Here is a 26189-nt window from a genome sequence, read left to right as displayed (position 1 = left end):
CTGAAAGCATAGCTAGCATATCAAACTTATGATATAAAGTTCCCTTTTAAAATAAAATTATTTAAATGAACAGTTTGGCTCTATTTAAAGAAATATTTGGACTTCCCTGGTGGCTCAGAGGTTAAAGTGTCTGCCTGGAATGCAGGAGACCTAGGTTCGATCCCTGGGTTGGGAAGATCCCCTGGAGAAGGAAATGGCAATCCACTTCAGTACTCTTGCCTGGAGAATCCCATGGAGGGAGGAGCCTCATAGGCTACAGTCCATGGGGTCGCAAAGAGTCGGACACGACTGAGCAACTACACACACACACAAAGAAATATTTTAAGTAAATACTACTACAGGTGGCACATGGCTATAGTAGAAATCATGAGAGTGTTATGCAAATAATGGTATTCTGGAAAATGTTGGTTTTAGCTTGTTTAGGTAAATATGGATGTCATGTTGATGGAAATCCTTGCAAGCACATATTGTCCTTTCGGGGCAATATATTGCATAATTGGATGTACTGCTATTTTATATGTGGCTAATTTCAGAAGCTAAAACAACCATATCTATTAAATGCTATTTTATTTGATTAATAAAAATGCTAGATTGTTTTGGGATTAAATAAATATAAAATGCTAATTGGATATAAAATGCTTATTTATGTGATCATAGGCATTGCAATAAAATTATAAGACAGTTATTACTGTTTAATATTGCCTTAATTAGAAGTGCTCTTCCAAAAGTTAGAAGACAATAAGCTTCTCCCCATAGCAGTTCCTGAGGAATCAATGATGCTGCAATGAGATTAGAAATCAAAATAAAACAGGGGGAATTTCTTTTTCCCAAGAGGGCATAGGGAGATGTTAAGCTGTATTTTTGGAGGCCAGTGTTTAAATAGACTGCCACAGAGTTGTTAGATTTCACTTAATTTATAGAATGTCCACTATGTGCCATGCTGTTAGGTCTCCGGGGAAGTGATGATGTTCATGGGAGGCAGAATTGTTTCAGGAGCAAATAATTTAAAAAAAATCTCAAACTGGCTCAAACAAATAGACAAAAGATTGATAATTTCACGCAAAGAAAAGCCTAAGGGTAGACTTCAGGCATGGCAGTATCCAGGTGCTCAGGAAATGTTACTGGGACATGGCCTCCTCCATCTCTCTGCTCTAATTTCATCTTGACTCTCCAAGATTCTGTCCACTGTGGTGGCCCCTGACAATATGAGCTCCACTTGAGAGAAGACTCTCAGAGCACACTAGCATCCATCAGGGCTCAAGACCACATGCAGCGCAGAAGAGTCATTGCTTCTGCTCTCCCACTTCCACTGTTGCTTGTTGCTCTACCTCAGGGTGCTCACGTACCCTTTAAGGTCTCTGCTCTTGCATCTTCTCTTCTTACAGTATTGCTGCTCTTCCCAAGCCCATCTTCAAGTCCTCTGTCAGGGAGGAAGGCTGATGGCCTATGCCTGAGATCTTAATTGGGGAACAGTTCCTGATCTTTGTGTGGCTGGGCATGGTTTGGCAGCAAAACTGGTGAAAGGCTGTGGTGCAGACCTTCTTTCTACCTTTTTCTCCCATAGAGAGATCTAGTCTAGTCTCTTTTCCTTTTCCAAGAATACCTCATGGGTAATTTAAGCCAAATCCTTCTTCTAGGCCTGGGGGTCTCCCTTCCTCTTTTTGTTTCTACCTGCAGAGAGGTTCTGGAACATACTCGTCCCAAGATTCTGATCCATGTGACTCTAGAGCCATGTGGCCTCTGCCTTACATCCCAGCTCAGCCTGTACCACAGACCTCTGCACTGGGGGACCCTGGGGGATCCTGTGCTTCCCACTACCATGGCTTCCTCTCCTGACCTGAAAACAGTAAGAGGGGTAAGTAATGCTCAGTTCAGTTCAGTCGCTCAGTTGTGTCCAACTCTTTGTGACCCCATGAGTTGCAGCACTCCAGGCCTCCCTGTCCATCACCAACTCCTGGAGTTCACCCAAACTTATGTCCATAGAGCCGGTGATGCCATCCAGCCATCTCATCCTCTGTCGTCCCCTTCTCCTCCTGCCCCCAATTCCTCCCAGCTTCAGAGTCTTTTCCAATGAGTCAACTCTTCACATGAGGTGGCCAAAGTATTGGAGTTTCAGCTTTAGCATCATTCCTTCCAAAGAAATCCCAGGACTGATCTCCTTTAGAATGGGCTAGTACCCAGCTAATCCTGAGTCTGTGGATAATGAGCAATTGGGCACCAAAACCTCACTTTAACCCCCACCATGCCCTCTACTGAAGGGCCTTTTGCCCGAATATGTCCCTGATTCTCCCACTCCACCAAAAACACAAAAGAAACTCATATACTGTGCCTGCACCTTCCTGAGTGCTATTTATTCACACTGATTGATTTTTTAACACAAATTCCCTAAATAGTGGGCAAATTGTGGGCTTTACTGAAGAAGCGTATCTTGGTTTAAATCCTGACTGCAACAAACCAATTATGTGGTTTTGGACCAATTTGTATCTTAGTTTCCTTATCTGTTAAATGAGGCTAAAAATACTGGCCTGGTGGTCTTGGGATAAATTGACAAAAGTGTGTGACAAGTGAATGGTAAATGCAGGCTGCAGCAGAAAGAGACTTGTGGCTGGTGCTGGGAACCTATAGAAGGAGGGCTTGTCCCCACAGGCTGCTTGCTGGGGCTTCCTGGGCAACCGAGGACGTCTATGGTGAGATCTTCCCTGGGATTTCAGGAAGGTCTCCCAGTGGAATGCTGGCTTAGCCTGGCTCAGTCCCCAGGGATGCTGGCCCATCTGACCTTTGTACCTGCCAGGGTCCAGATGAAGAGCAAAGCTCACTCACAGATGTTTGGGCAGACTCAGAACTTCTGTGCTATTCCTGAAACCATCCAAGTCTTAGGACTGGACTCTGTCTTCCTATAGAGAAGTGCATTTGCCTCCCAGAAGTTTCAGCTTGCTTTTACCCAGTCCCACCTAAAGGGCTTCCCTGGTGGCTCAAATAGTGAAGAACCCACCTGCAATGCAGGAGATCTGGGTTTGTTCCTGGATCAGGAAGATAATCAGGAAAGGAAGGCAACCCACTCCAGTATTCTTGCCTGGAGAATCCCATGGACAGAGGAGCCTGGCAGGCTACAGTCCACCGGGTCACAAAGAGTCAGACATGACTGAGCAACTAAATACTTTCACCTTCTTTCTCATCTTTGATTTGGCTTAGAAACTGCCAATAACCTCTCCTTGTGTTTCTGTAATGTTCCATACTTTTCATCATACTTTCACATCTGCATTACCTGATCCTTACACCACCTTGGTCGATACTATCCCATTTGACAGCTGAGGAAATTGAAACGTGATGTCTTACTTTAGATCTCCTAATTTCTGATCTCATGTTTACTGTATTACTCTGAGTCACGTATCTGGTATTCTGTCTTTATTTTTCTTACATGGAGACGATGTTTTATGAGGCCTTAACACTTATTATTCTGCCCTAGTTGAGATCCTGGACTGTAAGCAAACCTTCCAGAATGTGCAGTGCTCTTGAGAGGACTACTTCTCCTTGTCTCCCCCTTGCTAACCACTCTTCCCCCCAGCCTCTGCTCCTATTCAATGCTTATATGATATTAACACCAGGTGCATCCTTTCTGCCTTTTTTTTTTTTTTTTGCTTACTTGAGACTTTGGGATTAGAGAAGTTAATTAGGCAGTCAACAGCATTTAGTGAAAATATACTCTGTCCCATACTCTGCTAGGAAGTGAAGGTGTTATAAGAATTACGAGATGTTTTCTTTGCCACTGGGGAGTTTACAAGAGAGAGATAGATGGTCCCTTCCATATGATTTCTTCCTCTTCTTTCCTTCTTTTAGATCCTGATATCTTTCCTAAATGACTGTGGTCTTGGGCTCAAGACTTTGGCTTGGAAACAGAAGAACACCGTTCATTACTGGTGTCCTGACCTTTGGTTTTTCTGATTTGTGGGGTGCCTGTTCTTAGCTGTGTCTCTGACTTTGAGGAGCTTTTGGGGGCCATTTGGAGACTTGAATGCCGATACTCCACCTATCCAGGCTGAGGTCTTGCTTGCAGCAAGCATTCAGGGATGGGTTAGAGGGATTACATTTCTTTCCATAATTGCTGCTTCCTCTCCTCACCTGCAAGGAAGAAGAGGGGTAAGTGATGTTAGTAGCCAGCTAATCCTGAGTTTAGAGATAATGAGCAAATGGGTACCAAAACCTCTGGGACCCCAAATTACCCAGTCACCCATGAACACAGATATTTCTTTGGGAAATTGGTTGTCATTTCCAGCCTCCACACCTCACAGAATAGCATATTTCCCACATGTCAAGTTAAATATGCTGTTGTTTATTCTGATTTTCCCTTTCTCTTGGGAACCAAGCAGGGAGGGGCTTGTGCTCAGGGCTTCGTCAACCAGGGAGCCACATGGCAGTTTTATGGACTTAGCATCTTGCTACATCAGCTGACTTTTCTCTTCTCCTTGTGTGTGATCCCTTGAATTTTTCTTCTCTGAATTGTCTGTGGTTCAGACAATTTTTTTTTTTTTCCAAGCTCATTTGTGGTTCAAGACCATCCTGATTGGGCTTCTTTGTACCGAACTTGGCCACTTTTCCACATGCTTCATCCCAGATGACTATGGGAAGAGCTGTGTGAAGAAGGAGCTTGAAGTCTTAGCAAACCACTGATGTCTGTCATGGGCATAACAAGGAAAAGTAGCCATACGTGCTATCTGTGTTAAGGTATGAAGGGAGATGGAAAATCTCTGCCTACAGTTTTCTAATCTGTAGCAGTGTGGGTGGTAGGTTGGCACTTTTTATAGATGGCAGTGTCTGGCAGTCATCAATATTCCATTGCACTTGTAACCCAGATTTTTACAACTGGACCTTAGATATACAGAACTGGATTAATCATAGTTCTTTTCATGACACACTGTTATCATTCACCCTCTTTTATTTATAAAAAATATAATAAACACTGTGAACTCACAACTCTAACCAAGAATTGTATATTACCAATAACTTACACCTGTCCACATGCTCCTCCCCTACCTCAGCTGTATGCCTCCATTACTCCAGAGAGGTGACCATGATTCTGAAGGTTGATTTATTAAACTTCCTTGTTTATTTTTTTTCAAGTTTTTAAAATCACACATGATGCCTAAACTCCAAACTGTTTGGTTTTACTTGTATTGAACTTTATAAAAAAGCATCTTACTGTATATTGTCTTCTGGGACTTTTTATTATGGGCAACTTTAAGATGTTACTGTGTGTATCTATATTTCAGTGTGACATATGCGTACTTTATTTGTCCATTTTGCTGTTGATGGCCTTTGGGTGGGTGACTATCGAAATTTACAAGATGATTCCAGACTGCTTTTCAAAATGCTTGTATCATTTTATAACCCTACTGACAGCATGTAAAATAGCCACATTACACTCATTCTCTTGAACACTGAATATTGACTACTTTCTTTTTTTTTTTTTTCGTTTTTGACTACTTTCTTATTTTTCCATTGAACAAATGTAAAATGAAATTTCATGACCTTGATTTCCAATTTCTTGATTGCTGCTAAGGCCTAGCATTTCTTCGTATGTTATTAGCGGTAAGTGGTTTTGCTTCTGTGAAAATGCCTGTTAACATTTGTTGTTCATTCTCCTGTTGGGTTGTTTGTATTTTTTATTTTTTTGTAGATACTTTTTATTTTTATTTTTATTTTTTTTAAATTTTTTTATTTTTTTTTAAATTTTAAAATCTTTAATTCTTACATGCGTTCCCAAACATGAACCCCCCTCCCACCTCCCTCCCCACAACATCTCTCTGGGTCATCCCCATGCACCAGCCCCAAGCAAGCTGCACCCTACGTCAGACATGGACTGGCGATTCAATTCTTACATGACAGTGTACATGTTATAATTCCCATTCTCCCAAATCATCCCACCCTCTCCCTCTCCCTCTGAGTCCAAAAGTCTGGTATACACATCTGTGTCTTTTTTCCTGTCTTGCATACAGGGTCATCATGACACTAGCCCTTTGTTGGTTGTCTATTCCACTGATACCTTCTCTGGGTTGTAATTTGTCCTTTTTCTTTCTTTGAGTTATCTTTTGATGAACAAAAGCTTTTCATTTTGATGAAGTCATATATATCAATTTTTCTTTTATTGTTCAGTTCAGTTTAGTCACTCAGTCGTGTCCGACTCTTTGCGACCCCATGAATCGCAGCACGCCAGGCCTCCCTGTCCATCACCATCTTCCGGAGTTCACTCAGACTCGCGTCCATTGAGTCCGTGATGCCATCCAGCCATCTCATCCTTGGTCGTCCCCTTCTCCTCCTGCCCCCAATCCCTCCCAGCATCAGAGTCTTTTCCAATGAGTCAACTCTTCACATGAGGTGGCCAAAGTACTAGTTTCAGCTTTAGCATCATTCCTTCCAAAGAAATCCCAGGGTTGATCTCCTTCAAAATGGACTGATTGGATCTCCTTGCAGTCCAAGGGACTCTCAAGAGTCTTCTCCAACACCACAGTTCAAAAGCATCAATTCTTTGGTGCTCAGCCTTCTTCACAGTCCAACTCTAACATCCATACATGACTACTGGAAAAACCATAGCCTTGACTAGACGGACCTTAGTCAGCAATGTAATGTCTCTGCTTTTGAATATGCTATCTAGGTTGGTCATAACTTTTCTTCGAAGGAGTCTTTTAATTTCATGGTTGCAATCACCATCTGCAGTGATTTTGGAGCCCCCCAAAATAAAGTCTGACACTGTTTCCACTGTTTCCCCATCTATTCCCCATGAAGTGATGGGACCGGATGACATGATCTTAGTTTTCTGAATGTTGAGCTTTAAGCCAACTTTTTCACTCTCCTCTTTCACTTTCATCAAGAGGTTTTTTAGCTCCTCTTCACTTTCTGCCATAAGGGTGGTGTCATCTGCATATCTGAGGTGATTGATATTTCTCCCGGCAGTCTTGATTCCAGCTTGTGTTTCTTCCAGTCCAGCGTTTCTCATGATGTACTCTGCATAGAAGTTAAATAAGCAGGGTGACAATATACAGCCTTGATGCACTCCTTTTCCTATTTGGAACCAGTCTGTTGTTCCATGTCCAGTTCTAACTGTTGCTTCCTGGCCTGCATACAGATTTTTCAAGAGGCAGGTCAGGTGGTCTGGTATTCCCATCTCTTTCAGAATTTTCCACAGTTTCTTGTGATCCACACAGTCCAAGGCTTTGGCATAGTCAATAAAGCAGAAATAAATTGTTTTTCTGGAACTCTTGCTTTTTTGATGATCCAGCGGATGTTGGCAATTTGATCTCTGGTTCCTCTGCCTTTTCTAAAACCAGCTTGAACATCAGGGAGTTCACGGTTCACGTATTACTGAAGCCTGGCTTGGAGAATTTTGAGCATTACTTTACTAACATGTGAGATGAGTGCAATTTTGTGGTAGTTTGAGCATTCTTTTGCATTCCCTTTCTTTGGAATTGGAATGAAGACTGACCTTTTCCAGTCCTGTGGCCACTGCTGAGTTTTCCAAATTTGCTGGCATATTGCGTGCAGCACTTTCACAGCATCATCTTTCAGGATTTGAAACAGCTCAACTGGAATTCCATCACCTCCACTGGCTTTTATTGTTAGAACTTTCTTAATCTTGTTTAAGAAATCATTTTCTGTTCCCCAAACAGAAAGATAGCTAAACACACACATGCACAGTGTTGGTTTTGTGAATGATGAGTTAGAGATCCAGTTTCAATTTTTACAAATACAGAACTACATTTTCCAGCTTTGTTGACTGAATTATACCCTCCTTTCCCGTTATGTTCATGCTGTCTCTTTTATACATTAAAGTATAAGTTCCACGTATGTGAAGATCTCTTCCTGAGCCCTCTGTTCTGGTTTATTGGTCATTCTTCTAGTCCTTTATCAATGCCCGTCTGTCTTAGTGATCACACCTCTATATTTAATCTCTGTAGTCTTTGTATGTGGTACTTTCCTTCACTGTATCCTTTTGCAAGTGTGGTAGAGGCTGTACCTTGTCTATTTCTCCTTAATATACATTTAGAGTCAGTTTGTCAAATCCCTTAAAAAAGTTTGCTATTGTTTTCGAATGGAGTTGCATCAAATTTATAGGCCATTTTGGAGAATACTGACATCTCCTTAATGATGAAAATGTCCTTTCCATGAATGTGGTATATGTCTCAAAGAAGGAGAAGCCTGGAGATAATAGTTTTCTCAGGATCCTGGAAGTACAGGGCACATGTTTAGACCACAGTAACCCCTTCTTTCTTCTTGCCAGTTAGAGGTTTTTATGGTCTTATATTGAAAAAAACATTTATGGCCGTCTGGTTTAAAGTTTTCTCTCCTGTTCCCAGGGAGATAGATTATGAAAATTAAGATGAAACCATGTCTATAGAGTGCCTGGTGCATTGTCTGGCCCAGGGCGATATCTCAGTAATGGGAACAGGGTATACTGCCAGGAAATGGGGCTCCCTGTGCTTAGGAATCATGTGCACCTGGCTTTGCATCTTTGCACCTACCAGCTAAAAGACCTGGGTCAGGGACCTCGTGTCTCCTAGCATCAGTTTCCTTTATGGAAACTGGGGTAGTAGAGTTCATAACACAAGGCTCTGGGAAAGTTCTATAACGTGGGCAGTTCAGTGTTTGGCACTTGGCAAAGATGGGAGGTCAATAAAAAATGCTTCCCTCCCCTGAATTATGGTCAGACTAGTGGCTCAGATGGTAAAGAATCTGCCTGCAGTTCAGGAGACCAGGGTTTGACCCCTGGGTTGGGAAGATCCCCTGGAGAAGGGAACAGCTACCCAATCCAGTATTCTTGCCTGGAGAATTCCATGGACAGAGGAGCCTGGTGGGCTGCAGTCCATGGGGTTGCAAGAATCAGACAAGACTGAGCGACTAACACTTTCACTTTCAGGACATTGACCATCCTCCTTCTGCTTCGGGAACTGCAGGGCCCCTTCCCATTAGGGTCCTGCCATCAGCCCTGCCCTGGCCCAGAGGGGTCTCAGAAGCTGGAAGCCGTATTTCCTCAACTGATGTTTTGATTTATATTCTGGTCACATACAGAGGCGACACCAGATCTAAATAGGTTTCTAGAAACCTTGAGGCTAAGTTTCAAATGAAATTGCCTCCGATAGGAAGAGCAGGAGCTTCAGACTCAGCTTTCCTCTCCCCCTGGACCTTGTGGTTTTGTGTTCTGAGGCCTCCAGTGGCCCCATTACTTGCCTGTCCCCATGGCCTGCCCAGCCTGGGGCAGACGTGCCGCTGTGCCTGCCCTTTGGAGAGGAGCTGTCTCCACGCATCAGCCACCTGGGGCAGTCTCCATGGTGATGGCCTGAGGAGCCCAGATGTTTTCTGATCCTGACTCCTGGGGAACCTGGGCATGGGGAATAGATCTGCACCCTGTACCTGCCCACCTCAGGCCCCAGGGCTGTTCCCCGAACTGTGCAGCTCTATAAGGAGGAAGCTGAGTCTTGACTGGGGCCTCTGTGGTTATCAGGTTGCTCAGAGAAAAGCAGCCATTCTGGGCACCTGAAATGGACCTCAAATGTGCTGGCCAGGATGGGATGAGCTAAGATAGCGTGTCTGATATATCCTGGTGAGCTGTGATGCTGTTGCTGACAACCCTTAACCAAGTCAGAGATAGACACATTTGTTATTTATTTCACTTTCATTAAATAGAGGAAAAAGTGCAACCAGAAAAGTAGATGTTTGCAACTTTCATTTTCAACTTACCATGAGAATTCTACGGGTGGAACTTTAAAAATTCTAGATCTTCCCTTTTCTCTGAGCTCTCTGTTGTTGCACAAATGAAAGGAAACAGACAGCACATCTAATGAGAGTTGACAACGTGTTGATCACTGTGATGAGCACTTTATATAATCATTTCCTTAAAGCTTCACTGCAGTGCTGCAGGGGCAGTGATGGTTAACAACAGAACTGCATTGCAGAAAAGGGGTTGAGCCCCTGATGTTGCTGTTTGGATTCAGTCAGCCCAAGTAGAGAAAGTTGCTAATATACAGTGGCACTCATCAGATAGTACCCATCCCTTGGGGAGTTTTGAAGATTTGACACCTCGTTAGCTTGGGTGACCTTGAGGAAGTGATTTAGTGAGTACTTACCTTAGAAGGGGCTTCCCTGGTGGCTCAGTTGGTAAAGAATCTGCAATGAAGAAGACCCGGGTTTGATCCCTGGGTCAGGAGGATACCCAGGAGAAGGAAATGGCAACCCACTCTAGTATTCTTGCCTGGAAAATCTCGTGGACAGAGGAGCCTGATGGACTATGGTCCATGGGGTCTCAAAAGAGTCGGACATGACTGAGTGACTAAACCACCTCAGGTGAGATCATATGATATACCTTGGAAGGCTGTTGTGATAAATAAATATAATGAATTAATGAAATTAGTAAATATATGAAATGTTAAGATAGTGCCTGGCGCATAGTATACATTCATTTAACACTCGCTATAAATTTTTTTTTTTTAATTTTAATTTTTTAATTTTTTTTTTAAATTTTAAAATCTTTAATTCTTACATGCGTTCCCAAACATGAACCCCCCTCCCACCTCCCTCCCCACAACATCTCTCTGGGTCATCCCCATGCACCTGCCCCAAGCAAGCTGCACCCTACGTCAGACATGGACTGGCGATTCAATTCTTACATGACAGTATACAAGTTAGAATTCCCATTCTCCCAAATCATCCCACCCTCTCCCTCTCCCTCTGAGTCCAAAAGTCCGTTATACACATCTGTGTCTTTTTTCCTGTCTTGCATACAGGGTCGTCATTGCCATCTTCCTAAATTCCATATATATGTGTTAGTATACTGTATTGGTGTTTTTCTTTCTGGCTTACTTCACTCTGTATAATTGGCTCCAGTTTCATCCATCTCATCAGAACTGATTCAAATGAATTCTTTTTAACGGCTGAGTAATACTCCATTGTGTATATGTACCACAGCTTTCTTATCCATTCATCTGCTGATGGACATCTAGGTTGTTTCCATGTCCTGGCTATTATAAACAGTGCTGCGATGAACATTGGGGTACATGTGTCTCTTTCAATTCTGGTTTCCTCCGTGTGTATGCCCAGAAGTGGGATTGCTGGGTCATAAGGTAGTTCTATTTGCAATTTTTTAAGGAATCTCCACACTGTTCTCCATAGTGGCTGTACTAGTTTGCATTCCCACCAACAGTGTAGGAGGGTTCCCTTTTCTCCACACCCTCTCCAGCATTTATTGCTTGCAGATTTTTGGATCGCAGCCATTCTGACTGGTGTGAAGTGGTACCTCATTGTGGTTTTGATTTGCATTTCTCTAATAATGAGTGATGTTGAGCATCTTTTCATGTGTTTGTTAGCCATCTGTATGTCTTCTTTGGAGAAATGTCTATTTAGTTCTTTGGCCCATTTTTTGATTGGGTCGTTTATTTTTCTGGAATTGAGCTGCAGAAGTTGCTTGTATATTTTTGAGATTAGTTGTTTGTCAGTTGTTTCATTTGCTAATATTTTCTCCCATTCAGAAGGCTGTCTTTTCACCTTGCTTATATTTTCCTTTGTTGTACAGAAGCTTTTAATTTTAATTAGCTCCCATTTGTTTATTTTTGCTTTTATTTCCAGAATTCTGAGAGGTGGATCATAGAGGATCCTGCTGTGATTTATGTCTGAGAGTGTTTTGCCTATGTTCTCCTCTAGGAGTTTTATAGTTTCTGATCTTACATTTAGATCTTTAATCCATTTTGAGTTTATTTTTGTGTGCGGTGTTAGAAAGTGATCTAGTTTCATTCTTTTACAAGTGGTTGACCAGTTTTCCCAGCACCACTTGTTAAAGAGATTGTCTTTACTCCATTGTATATTCTTGCCTCCTTTGTCAAAGATAAGGTGTCCATATGTGTGTGGATTTATCTCTGGGCTTTCTATTTTGTTCCATTGATCTATATGTCTGTCTTTGTGCCAGTACCATACTGTCTTGATGACTGTGGCTTTGTAGTAGAGCCTGAAGTCAGGCAAGTTGATTCCTCCAGTTCCATTCTTCTTTCTCAAGATTGCTTTGGCTATTCGAGGTTTTTTGTGTTTCCATACAAATCTTGAAATTATTTGTTCTAGTTCTGTGAAAAATGTGGCTGGTAGCTTGACAGGGGTTGCATTAAATTTGTAAATTGCTTTGGGTAGTATACTCATTTTCACTATATTGATTCTTCCGATCCATGAACATGGTATATTTCTCCATCTATTAGTGTCCTCTTTGATTTCTTTCATCAGTGTTTTATAGTTTTCTATATATAGGTCTTTAGTTTCTTTAGGTAGATATATTCCTAAGTATTTTATTCTTTTCGTTGCAATGGTGAATGGAATTGTTTCCTTAATTTCTTTTTCTACTTTCTCATTATTCGTGTATAGGAATGCAAGGGATTTCTGTGTGTTGATTTTATATCCTGCAACTTTACTATATTCATTGATGAGCTCTAGTAATTTTCTGGTGGAGTCTTTAGGGTTTTCCATGTAGAGGATCATGTCATCTGCAAACAGTGAGAGTTTTACTTCTTCTTTTCCAATTTGGATTCCTTTTATTTCTTTTTCTGCTCTGATTGCTGTGGCCAAAACTTCCAGAACTATGTTGAATAGTAGCGGTGAAAGAGGACACCCTTGTCTTGTTCCTGACTTTAGGGGAAATGCTTTCAATTTTTCACCATTGAGGATAATGTTTGCTGTGGGTTTGTCATATATTGCTTTTATTATGTTGAGGTATGTTCCTTCTATTCCTGCTTTCTGGAGAGTTTTTATCATAAATGGATGTTGAATTTTGTCAAAGGCCTTCTCTGCATCTATTGAGATAATCATATGGTTTTTATTTTTCAATTTGTTAATGTGGTGAATTACATTGATTGATTTGCGGATATTGAAGAATCCTTGCATCCCTGGGATAAAGCCCACTTGGTCATGGTGTATGATCTTTTTAATGTGTTGTTGGATTCTGATTGCTAGAATTTTGTTGAGGATTTTTGCATCTATGTTCATCAGTGATATTGGCCTGTAGTTTTCCTTTTTTGTGACATCTTTGTCAGGTTTTGGTATTAGGGTGATGGTGGCCTCATAGAATGAGTTTGGAAGTTTACCTTCCTCTGCAATTTTCTGGAAGAGTTTGAGGAGGATAGGTGTTAGCTCTTCTCGAAATTTTTGGTAGAATTCAGCTGGGAAGCCGTCTGGACCTGGGCTTTTGTTTGCTGGAAGATTTCTGATTACCGTTTCAATTTCTGTGCTTGTGATGGGTCTGTTAAGATTTTCTATTTCTTCCTGGTTCAGTTTTGGAAAATTGTACTTTTCTAAGAATTTGTCCATTTCTTCCTCGTTGTCCATTTTATTGGCATACAACTGCTGATAGTAGTCTCTTATAATCCTTTGTGTTTCTGTGTTGTCTGTTGTGATCTCTCCATTTTCATTTCTAATTTTATTGATTTGATTTTTCTCTCTTTGCTTCTTGATGAGTCTGGCTAATGGTTTGTCAATTTTATTTATCCTTTCAAAGAACCAGCTTTTGGCTTTGTTAATTTTTGCTATGGTCTCTTTTGTTTCTTTTGCATTTATTTCTGCCCTAATTTTTAAGATTTCTTTCCTTCTACTAACTCTGGGGTTCTCCAACTCTTCCTTTTCTAGTTGCTTTAGTTGCAGAGTTAGGTTATTTATTTGACTTTTTGCTTGTTTCTTGAGGTATGCCTGTATTGCTATGAACTTTCCTCTTAGCACTGCTTTTATAGTGTCCCACAGGTTTTGGGTTGTTGTGTTTTCATTTTCATTAGTTTCTATGCATATTTTGATTTCTTTTTTGATTTCTTCTGTGATTTGTTGGTTATTCAGAAGTGTGTTGTTCAACCTCCATATGTTGGAATTTTTAATAGTTTTTCTCCTGTAATTGAGATCTAATCTTAATGCATTATGGTCAGAAAAGATGCTTGGAATGATTTCGATTTTTTTGAATTTATCAAGTTTAGATTTATGGCCCAGGATGTGATCTATCCTGGAGAAGGTTCCATGAGCACTTGAAAAAAAAGTGAAATTCATTGTTTTGGGGTGAAATGTCCTATAGATATCAATTAGGTCTAACTGATCTAATGTATCATTTAAAGTTTGCGTTTCTTTGTTAATTTTCTGTTTAGTTGATCTGTCCATAGGTGTGAGTGGGGTATTAAAGTCTCCCACTATTATTGTGTTATTGTTGATTTCCCCTTTCATACTTGTTAGCATTTGTCTTACATATTGCGGGGCTCCTATATTGGGGGCATATATATTTATAATTGTTATATCTTCTTCTTGGATTGTTCCTTTGATCATTATGTAGTGGCCTTCTTTGTCTCTTTTCACAGCCTTTGTTTTAAAGTCTATTTTATCGGATATGAGTATTGCCACTCCTGCTTTCTTTTGGTCTCTATTTGCGTGGTATATCTTTTTCCAGCCCTTCACTTTCAGTCTGTATGTGTCCCTTGTTTTGAGGTGGGTCTCTTGTAAGCAGCATATAGAGGGGTCTTGTTTTTGTATCCATTCGGCCAGTCTCTGTCTTTTGGTTGGGGCGTTCAACCCATTTACGTTTAAGGTAATTATTGATAAGTGTGATCCCGTTACCATTTACTTTATTGTTTTGGGTTCGAGTTTATACACCCTTTTCGTGTTTCCTGTCTAGAGAATATCCTTTAGAATTTGTTGGAGAGCTGGTTTGGTGGTGCTGAATTCTCTCAGCTTTTGCTTGTCTGTAAAGCTTTTGATTTCTCCTTCGTATTTGAATGAGATCCTTGCTGGGTACAGTATTCTGGGCTGTAGGTTATTGTCTTTCATCACTTTAAGTATGTCTTGCCATTCCCTCCTGGCCTGAAGAGTTTCTATTGAAAGATCAGCTGTTATCCTAATAGGAATCCCCTTGTGTGTTATTTGTTGTTTTTCCCTTGCTGCTTTTAATATTTGTTCTTTGTGTTTGATCTTTGTTAATTTGATTAATATGTGTCTTGGGGTGTTTCGCCTTGGGTTTATCCTATTTGGAACTCTCTGTGTTTCTTGGACTTGGGTGATTATTTCCTTCCCCATTTTAGGGAAGTTTTCAACTATTATCTCCTCAAGGATTTTCTCATGATCTTTCTTTCTGTCTTCTTCTTCTGGGACTCCTATAATTCGAATGTTGGAACGTTTCATATTGTCCTGGAGGTCTCTGAGATTGTCCTCATTTCTTTTAATTCGTTGTTCTTGTTTCCTCTCTGATTCATTTATTTCTACCATTCTATCTTCTATTTCACTAATCCTATCTTCTGCCTCCGTTATTCTACTAATTGTTGCCTCCAGAGTGTTTCTGATCTCATTTATTGCATTATTCATTATATTTTGACTCTTTTTTATTTCTTCTAGGTCCTTGTTAAACCTTTCTTGCATCTTCTCAATCCTTGTCTCTAGCCTATTTATCTGTGATTCCATTTTGATTTCAAGATTTTGGATCATTTTCACTATCAATATTCGGAATTCCTTCTCTGGTAGATTCCCTACTTCTTCCACTTTTGTTTGGTTTGGTGGGCAACTCTCCTGTTCCTTTACCTGCTGAGTATTCCTCTGTCTCTTCATCTTGGTTATATTGCTGCGTTTGGGGTGGCCTTTTTATATTCTGGGAATTTGTGGAGTTCTCTTTATTATGGAGCTTCCTCACTTTGGGTGGGGTTCTATCAGTGGCTTGTCAAGGTTTCCTGGTTAGGGAGGCTTGTGTTGGAGTTTTGGTGGGTGGAGCTGGGTTTCTTCTCTCTGGAGTGCAATGGAGTGACCCGTAATGGGTTACGAGACATCAAAGGTTTTGGGATAATTTTGGGCTGCCTGTATATTGAAGCTCAGGGGAGTGTTCCTGTGTTGCTGGAGAATTTGCGTGGTATGTCTTGTTTTGGAATTTGTTGGCCCTTAGGTGGAACTTGGTTTCGGTGTAGGTATGAAGGCATTAGATGGGCTCCTGTTGCTTAATGTTCCCTGAATTCAAGAGTTCTCTAATGTTTTCAGGCTTTGGATTTAAGCCACCTGCTTCTGGTTTTCAGTTTTATTTTTACAGTAGCCTCTAGACTTCTCCATCTATACAGCACTGATGATAAAACATCTAGGTTAAAGATGAAAAGTTTCTCCACATTGAGGGACACTCAGAGGGGTTCACTGAGTTATAAGGAGAAGAGAAGATGGAGGGGGTAGTTAGAGGTAACTGGAATGAGATGCGGTGAGATCAAAAGAGAAGAGAGCAAGCTAGCCAGTAGTCACTTCCTTATGTGCGCTCTATAGTCTGGACCGCTCAGAGGTATTTACAGAGTTATATGGGGAAGAGGAGAGGGAGGAAGTAGACAGAGGTGACCAGGAGGATCAGAGAGAGGAATGAGTAGGAGAGAGACAAATCCTGCCAGTAACCTGTTCCTTAGGTGTTCTCCACTGTCTGGAGCACACAGAGATTCACAGAGTTGGATAGAGGAGAGATGGGGGAGAAAAGAGACAGAGGCCGCCTGGTGGAGAAAAAGGAGAGTCCAGAGGAGGAGAGAGTGGTCAAGCCAGTAATCTCGCTCTCAGGTAAACTGGGATAGTGAAGTTTGGGTTTTTAAATGTACAAAATTGACCACAAAAACCTAAGAGCAAAGATTAAAAATCTAGAGTAGAGGTTGGATTTTCAAAGATACAATATTAGAGAGAAGCAGAAGGAAAAAGGAAGAAAGAAAGAAAAAAAAAAAAGAAAAAGAATTATTAAAAAACAAATAAACAAACAAACAATCAAAAAGAAAAAAAAAGCCATCAGCAACCATCCAAAGACTGTATATGGTGTTTGCCTTAAAAAAAAAAAAAAAAAAGTCTTTTTAAAACAAACAAACAAAAAAAATATAGTAATAATAGGTTATAGAAATAAAAATTAGAGGGGAAATAGAAGACTTAACAATTAAAAAAAAGTTAGAAAAAAAAGCAAAAAAAAAAAAAAAAAAAAGGAATGATTTTAAAAATATCTGGCCCTTTCTGGTGTAATGGGCCGTGTGGGATCACTTCCAAGGTGGTTCCCTCTGTTTAACTTCTTCTGTTTGCTGGCTTTTTAGGCTCACTAGTTTAGTTGCGCTGTGAGGAGGGGGGCTGCTGCTAACAAATAGCACTGTCGTGTGCACGCAGTATCTCTGCCCGGCTTGACCTGTCCTTTCTCGCGGCGCACAAACCGCTCCAGCTCTAGGATGCTCAGCCGGGAACCGTCTGGGGCTGGCCCTAGGCTGCGTGCACTTCCCCGGTCCAAGCCGCTCAGGTTCGGCGCTCAGGCAGCCCTCAGAGGCACAGATTCGGCTGGAACTGCGCTTTGTGCCCTTCCCAGGTCCGAGTAGCTCAGGAGTTTGGCGAGCGCGATCGCCGCGGCTTGTCACCTTTTCTGCCGCTGCTGCTCAGCTTTCTGGGCGGACCGCTGGCGCACCCCGTGCGGTAGATTGTGACTGTCCAGCACCCCCAGAAGTCTTAGCAAAGGAGCTTGCTTGCATTTAGGTCCCGAGTCTGCAATTGCCCCTTTCCAGTCCTTACGACTCTGGCTGCCTGTCCCCGGCGGGGGATGGTCTGCAGCCGGCTTTTCCCGTTCCGTCCTTTGTTCTGTGCTCGGTCCTGGCGGTGTCTTATGTTTGAGCTTTTCGCGTGGTAGCTATCCCACAGTCTGGTTTGCTAGCCCACGTTAGATCGTTCTGGTTGCGCGTGGGGCGTTCCTGCCCGATTCTTACAAAGCTCTGCAGCCCGCGCCTCCCGTGCGTCCCTGCCCTGCCCCCACTTCCCAGTGGCGGATGCAGGCGTCTGTGCTGCTTTTCCGCTGGGGGAGTTACTGTTGGGCTTGTAATCTGTTGGTTTTAATTATTTATCTATTTTTCCTTCCTGTTATGTTGCCCTCTGTGTTTCCAAGGCTCGCCACAGACTCGGCAGGGAGAGTGTTTCCTGGTGTTTGGAAACCTCTCTTCTTAAAATTCCCTTCCCGGGACGGGCTTCCCTTCCCGGGACGGAGCTCCCTCCCCACCTCCTTGGTCTCCTTTTCATCTTTTATATTTTTTCCTACCTGTTTTTGAGGACAATGATCTGCTTTTCTGGATGCCTAATGTCCTCTGCCAGCCTACAGAAGTTGTTTTGTGAAGTTTGCTCGGCGTTGAAATGTTCTTTTGAGGAATTTGTGAGGGAGAAAGTGGTCTTGCCGTCCTATTCCTCCGCCATCTTTCCCTCCTCCCTCAACACTCGCTATAAATTAAATAATATGTAGTAAGTCATAATCATCAGTAATTAATACAATTATGAATAATGTTATCAGATATTGAAATTGTTGTCTCATTTTATCTATGTCTCAAACCGTAAAACAGGGGTTGACCAAATGGAGAGGGTCAGATAAGAGACTTAACAGAACGTCAGGGTCCGGATGAGTTTTGTTCTTTCTGGAGTCTGTAGATGGTCCTGTTTCAGCTGTCGTCACTGGATAATGGCAGTGCAAAGCATCTCTGAGAGCCAAGCTGTTTTTGTGTGATCTCTGGGTCCTAGAAGGGATGACACTTGCTCTGGTGGAGCAGCCTAGGCTTCTCATCTTGCTCTTCCCTGACCAACATTATCTCTTCTTTCTTCGCTTTCCCATCCTGTGCTCTCTCATCATGCCTGGGAGATAGAAAAAGCCACTTCATGAGTCCTCATCCCTCTCTTTCCATCTTCCACGCTGACCGAGGTCTTGTGAGCTTAAGAGTTTAGTATTAGGACCTTTATACCAGGGTTCTGCAGTTGTTGGCATGTTTCTTGATTCTGGGGCAGAGATGGTTGGGAGAAGCACACAGATGAATACTTCAGACTACCCTCCTGACTCACTTAAAAAAAGCATACAGGGACTTCCCAGGCAGTCGAGTGGCTAAGACTTCGCCTTCCAATGCAGGAGGTGCAGGTTCAATCCCTGACTGGGGAACTAAGATCCCACATGTCTTATGGCCAAAAATCAAAACATAAAACAGAAGCATTATTGTAACAAGTTCAGTGAAGACTTTAAAAATGGTCCACATCAAAAAGAAATCTTAAAAAGCATACAGTGTTAGCTCATTTGTTCCTGTTTTGTACACGGAGAACCTGAAGCTCAAAGGTGTTAGGTCACTTACTAAGCACACTATGCACTCATCCGGTAAGTGACCCAGTAAGTAACCTCAGAGGAAGGTGAGGTTCAACCCAGGTCTCTTGAAGGTCAAAGCATAGTTCAACTTTACGTGTGTGCTAGACCTGTTCAATGTTTCCCACATATTTTTCCCGTGATTCTTTTTTCTCTCTGCATGTTAGTGTGACTGCCTACTCATCTTGTCTTCTGCCTGTGTCCAGTTTGTTGTGAAATACACCCGATGAATTCTTGATACATTGCATATTTTGGTTCTAAAATACTTTTAAATTTTTTTATTACACATTCCAATTTCGGTTGCAATTCTTCATTTTTTCATTCATTTTGTTTATCTTTTCTTCTATTTTCAACATGTTAATCACAACTATTTTTAAAGTCCTTATCTGCTAACTCAGTATTGGGATAGTACATGAGTCTGTTTCTGTGATCTGTCTTCCCTTGATTGTTGGTCAATTTTTCTTGCCTCTTCATATGTCCTGTAATTTTTTATTGTATGCTGGTCATTGAATGTAGAAAACTGGAGAAGCTCTAAAATTATTTTCTACCAGAGAGCACTTCCCTTTCTTTGTTAGGTAGATAAGGTGAGAAAATGATGACTTCAATCAAATAAAACATATACATTCATATATAATGCGTCAATCAGTGCTCAGTGACTCTTTGATGTTTCCATAGTCAGGCAGCTTCCTTCATGGTAAAGAGGAAGCTACAGTTTCTCTTATGCCAAATAATTAAACAAGTACCTTCAATAATATGCAGTCTTCTTATTTATTCACATAATTAAAGACAAAGAAAAGAGATAGTCAATCAGTTGGAAGGTGGCATTCTTAATGTAAGCAGATGACTGATCTGACCTTGATTTCCATTTATGACAAGTGCCATCTGGAGAGCCCTCCAGGGGAGGGCAGACACTGATGGGGTGGGATGTGGGAGAAGTCAGTAGAAATTCACCTCTGGCCATCTGGATCCCAACAGGGAAACCCCATCTAGCAGTCAGTGTTAAGAGCCAGTCATAGAGGCAGCAGGAAGGGTGAACCTTTAGAATTATTTGGGAGGTCTTTCTCTAGAGTCTTTCTCTAAGGTCGGGGCCCTCTCAGGGACAAAGTTTCTTGCCTTCATGCGCTTTCAGTAATTCACTAGCATAATGAAGCTCTTCATCTGGGAATGAGCACTTCAGGAAGATGTCCAAACTGGAAAAAAAAAAGAAATTTTTTAGGCAGGAAGAACGGGTTTGTAGCCTCTCCAATTAATACAAGTAAAACACAATGTGATGTGCTTCTTGTAATAATTTGGTTATGAAGTGAAAAGAAGAAGTGGAAGTGTTAGTCACTCAGTCGTGTCTGACTCTTTGCAACCCCATGAACTGTAGTCTGCCAGACTCCTCTGTCCATGGAATTCTCCAGGCAAGAATACTGAAGTGGGTAGCCCTTCCCTTCGCCAGGGGATCTTCCCAACCGAGGAATTGAACCCGAGGTTTCTTGCATTGAAGGCAGATTCTTTACTCTCTGAGCCACCAGGGAAGCTGACCTTTGGTCATTTCACGAAAGACCCATTCGATTTATTTGTGGGGACTCCATAGTTTCTTTTTGGGTGCTGAGCAAAGTATTGAAATCCAAAACTCTTCTCCATCCCGGAGCAGACACTGTTGTTCAGTCTCCACAACATGGCCATCTAACATGCCCCTTCTCTTGGCGCACTGGAACCAAAGGTTGTGATTCACAAATGGGTATGATTACATCAGGCAGCTCCCACATCCTAAGGGCATTCGAGAAGGCTGTGGAGGAGAGAATGGTAACCAGTAGCCAGCCCTGGGTATTACCACAACTGGGAAAGGTGGCCCCAAGAACCCAAGAGTAGGGGAACTAAACCCTACAGACATTGGCCTGGGGATGGCGGTAGCTCTGGGTAGAATAGTTTTGAGCAGGACAGTGCCCCATAATTCCATGGCTATCACTGTGACCACCGATACCCTCATGTCAGACAGGGCCTTGGTCTTAAACTACATGCATGGGCTGGCTTTTGTCCCCCTCCTCACTCCAGATCCTCCCAGCGTGTGTTGTGATTATTGCTTCCCCTGTTCACAGTGTTTCCTATCTGTTCTCTAGCTTCTCTCCCTGTCTTTTGTGTTAGTCCAGCCTCTGGCTACATGTCCTCTGGGTCCCCACATAGTCCTGCCAGGCTCCTGACCTCCTCTCACCCTTTGCCCAATAGGATTCATGCATGGAGCCCCCCATCTGCCTTTTTTTGGGTCTCCTTTTCACCCCAGTAAACCTTTGAACTGACAGCCTAATACATGCTTATCCTACACTGTGTGCTGTGTAAGTAAAACAAGATGCTGAGATTCTAAAATTCAAAATGCTGCCGTACAGCTACATTCTACCTGAGGAGACATAAGTTTCTCAGTTCTTAAAAAGATGGGGCTTTATTTATTTATTTATTATTTATATATAATTTTTTAAAAAAAATGTTATTATTGGAGTACAAGTGCTTTAGAATGTTGTTAGTTTCTAATGCATAGCACAATGTATCGGATATATGTATACATATATCCCCTCCCTCTGATTCTCTCTCCCATCCCTCCCTTCTAGGTCATCACGAAGCACTGAGCTGAGCCCTCCGTGCTATACAGCAGCTTTCCACCAGCTATTTTGCACATGGTCGTGTATATGGGGGCTTCTTAGTGGCTCAGTAGCAAAGAATCTGCCTGCCAATGCAAGAGTTGTAGGTTCTATCCCTGAGTTGCAAAGGTCCCCTGGAGGAGGAAATGGCAACCCACCCCAGTATTCATGCCTGGGAAATCCCATGGACAGAGGAGCTTGGTGGGCTGTAGTTCATGGGGTCACAGAGAGTCAGACACGACTTAGTGACTAAACAACAACAAAGTGTATGTTTATCAACACTACTCTTCCAATTTGTCCCACCCTTCCCTTCCCTGCCTATGTTCACATGTCCATTCTGTATATCTGTGACTCTCTTTCTGCCCTGCAAATAGGTTCATCTATACCATTTTCTAGATATCATACATATACATTAATATGAGAAATTTGTTTTTCTTTTTCTGATTTAATTCACTTTATATGACAAACTCTAGGTCCATCCACATCACTCCAAATGACCCAATTTTGTTCTTTTTTATGGCTGAGTAATGTTACATTGTATGTAAGTACCATATCTTATTTATCCATTCAGCTGTTCTTGGACATTTAGGTTGCTTCCATGTCCTAGCTATTGTAAATAGTGCTACAGTGAACACTGGGGCTGTTGTTTAGTCTCTAAGTCATGTCCAACTCTTTTGTGACCTATGAACTATAGCCTGCCAGGCTCCTCTGTCCATGGGATTTCCCAGGCCAGAATACTGAGATGGGTTGCCATTTCCTTCTCCAGGGAATCTTCCCAATCCAGGGATTGAAATCGTGTCTCCTGCTTGGCAGGTGGTTTCTTAACCACTGAGCCACCAGGGAGTGAACACTGGGGTACATGTGTATTTTTGAATTACAGTTTTCTCAGGGTTTATGGAGCTATATTTAATTATGTGCTAAATGGTGTGGTGCTGATAAGTGCTGGAGAAAATATGATGAGGGAAAATTAAATACAGTTTGAAATGGAAGAAGTAGATCTTGATCTGGCGGGTGTGTCTTCCCTGAGTGTTGGACTTTGACCAATGTCACCAGCTGGCAAGGTGGCTGGCGAACAGCTATAGTAAAAGAAATGACATGATAAACAGAGTTGTAGGTATGCCAACTGACACATACCAGAATGGTGATCACTCACAGCCTCTGTTGTTGACAGCTTCGTTGGAGCAATATTGTATATTTGATTTAGCCTGGAGTTAACAATATTTAAGTTCATTCAAGCTACTGCTACTAACATTAGCAAAATGATGGTTCAGGAGCCAGAGTTGATATATTGATATTCAATATAACAGACACATTCTCGGAAAAGCGGCTCCTAGTGCAATCCCTGTGGAGCTTTCACAGTTTCTCAGTAGGGTTTCCATGGATCCCTGGGTCTTAATGAGAATGTGGTATTCATGAGCAGATAAAGAAGGCTGACCGATGGCTTTATATCAAATCAGATATTTTTCTTGTGAGATATTTTGTGTTCTTCTTTCTGAAAAATTTAAATTGCAAGAAAAAACTCTTGGCCACAGATTTTATAATAATCTTTGTCCCACAAATCTAAAATAATCTTACGAAAAATTCAAAACCTGGTTTCTTAAAAACCTACCAGGCTTTCTTCAGTATGTGGATCCTCTAGCTGGGAAGACTTTCCTTCGTTCCTATGCAGATGCCCATGGAAGAAGTTGGTCTCCAAGTCTCTGAGCCTTAGCACACATCATGCTGCTGCTGCTTAGTCGCTCAGTTGTATCTGATTCTTTGCAACCCCATGGACTGCAGCCTGCCAGGTTCCTCTGTCCATGGGGTTTCCCAGGCAAGAATCTAGAGTGGGTTGCCATTTCCCTCTCCAGGGGTTCTTCCTGACCCAGGGATCTAACCCACGTCTCCTGCTTGGCTGGTGAATTCTTCACCACTGAGCCACCTGGGAAGCCTGCAGGCACCATGGGATCCATTTAAATCTCTCTCTCTGGCTGTAGAGCACCTCACCATGATTGCTGCATGCCATTTCTCCCCTGAATAAGATACACAGTAGGCTGATGTTTTCTAATCAAGCATGGTCCACTTGATTGCCTCTTGAATTTATATCTTCACTACCTCTTCCCAGGTGTGTGACATTTTCTATTCTGTGAACATTTTGTGCCTCAGTTTCCCCATTTGTCACATGGAAATGATAGGAGTATTGTGAGGCCGATAAGCACTGATAGGAGTATTGTGAGGACTGTATTTAATTTTTAAGCACAGTGTCTGGTTAGGAATGATAATAAACAATAGCCATATCTGGAGAAGGAAATGGCAACCCACTCCAGTACTCTTGCCTGGAAAATCCCATGGATGGAGGAGCCTGGTAGGCTGCAGTCCATGGGGTCTCGAAGAGTTGGACACAACTGAGCAACTTCACTTTCATGCATTGGAGAAGGAAATGGCAACCCACTCCAGTGTTCTTGCCTGGAGAATCCCGGGGATGGGGGAGCCTGGTGGGCTGCTGTCTATGGGGTTGCACAGTCAGACAGGACTGAAGCGACTTAGCAGCAGCAGCAGCAGCAGTAGCCATATCATAAGGACTAGGGGGAGATGAATAAAGGATCATCTGAGGGGTACAACTTATGGAGACACACACACACACTAATTCTTGGGAATAAAGCTTAATACTATTTCAATGCTACATTTTAGAAAATCAAAATTAATTCTAAAATCCAGGATTTAAAATGTCAAATGTTTAAATAGATATAAGATTGGTGTTACTGATTTTTCCTTTTGACTCCAGTACAGCTGGGCATGACACTGGTATGTAATTATACATCTATATATCTATGCCTGTCCCTGTCCTTTTTTTCCTGTTTGGCCCACCATGAAGCCTCTCTTCCTCCATCACCCACCAGGGGATCTGAAAGTGAAATAGAATGGGGTGGAGGGATTGTTCATCTTGCAGGATGGTTCCCCCAAGCCACTGGGCTTGCTGAAGAAATAGCATTCAGAAAAGCATATGTGTGTCCAGGAGGATGCAGGGCTGACCTGGGACTGAACAGTTCAAAGTGTAAGCCCTGGCCAGGGTGCGGGGTGGAAACAAGACACAAGGAAGCAGGAGAGGTAGGTGTTTTGGAAGCTGGTGTGGTTAGCACAGCATGAGTGGTACCCAGAGGGTCGCTGGCCCTGGTTGCCCTCTCAGAGAGTAGCCTTTTCCCTCCCGCATCCCATCCTATCCCATCCCATCTTCTTTTCGAGTTTATGGTAGTCCAAGTAGAGGCGTATGGTATCCCATCATATATGAATTTAATTCCTTCATTTATTCATGCTTCCAGCAATTTTGAAAAAGCACAGAAAGAGATCAGTTGAGTTAGTGCTGGGGATTCCACCATTCCACTCCAAGCAGGTGGGCTACAGAGTGAGCAGATCTGGGGGCAGTAGGAGGCTCAGCCTAGCCTAGGTTCCCAAGTACCCCCCATGGTGTGAGAACCTTGCAGAGCCGGATGCGTCCTTGTGTTTGTGTACCTGTGTGTGTATATGGGAGGCTGTACACTGTGGTAACTCTCAGTGAACCGGTAACCACTCCCTTTGGCTTCAAGGCAAGAACCAGTGACCTTGCCCAGGAGTGGAGGAAGGATGCTGGCTGGTTCTGTGTGCCATCTGGACAGGTTAAGGAAATTCCTGTTAATCCAGCTTCTGGTTCATTTCCTCATGCTTCCTAAATTATCCGACCACTCTCCTAGATCTTCTTTCACCCTCGGCACATGAGGAATCACACACAGAACCTGACCATCCATGAGTTTCATAGCATATGCTGTATGCTTAGAACCTGGCACTGGGGGAGACGCAAGTTTTGTTGTAAGCATTCATCTACTCATTTACCTGCTGGTAGTTAGTGAAGACTCTTGGTCAGAGACTATGTCAGCTTCAAGGATGCCAAGCCTAGTGGGATACTATCTGACCTTTAGGAGCTCATGTTTCAGTGGAGAATGACCGCATGTAAATAGCTGCTTCTGGCATAGGGCAGGTAGTGTTAGAGGCATGATTCTGTGGGGTGATGGCCCTTCTTCTTTCCCAGGTCCTTGTGTTTGCCCCATGAGTGTCCCATGCTTCTTTAAGGGAGCAGTTATGAGCCATCCAGCTGTCCCAAGAGCTACAACCTTGTCTTGGCAGTGGCCGATTTATCATGCCCCTGGCATCCTTTTCCCTTCAGCTGGTGTTCCAAGGCTCAGCTCACTTTCCGCTCCTGCAGTGTCCATCTCATGACATTTTCAGCCTCCTGTGAGCTCCTTCCATGCTTTTCTGAGTGAGGAGGTGCAGCCTGGTGGGTGAGGAACCCCAAGAAGTTTGTGGGACCTGGAAAGCCATGTAATATATAGATAGCTGTTCTTATAACTTATAGGGGTCTCCAGGGCTCAGGGGCTTCCCTGGTGGCTCAGACAGTAAAGAATCCACCTGCAATGCAGGAGACCTGGGTTTGATCC

The 26189-nt window shown here is 42.5% G+C and overlaps 1 protein-coding gene and 1 non-coding gene across 2 annotated transcripts in view; both read left to right on the top strand.

The window, feature by feature from the left end:
- Positions 1-26189, top strand: part of CLSTN2 (calsyntenin 2) — a 755598-nt gene that overhangs the window by 73301 nt on the left and 656108 nt on the right. The gene's annotated exons all lie outside the window — the stretch shown is intronic.
- On the top strand, positions 104-175 carry TRNAS-GGA. The gene has a single exon. It is a non-coding gene; the product is annotated as a tRNA-Ser (tRNA).

This window comes from Capra hircus, chromosome 1 (assembly GCF_001704415.2).
Source record: "Capra hircus breed San Clemente chromosome 1, ASM170441v1, whole genome shotgun sequence".
In the NCBI taxonomy this organism is placed as follows: Eukaryota; Metazoa; Chordata; class Mammalia; order Artiodactyla; family Bovidae; genus Capra; species Capra hircus.
This window is presented reverse-complemented; position numbering and strand designations above follow the sequence as displayed.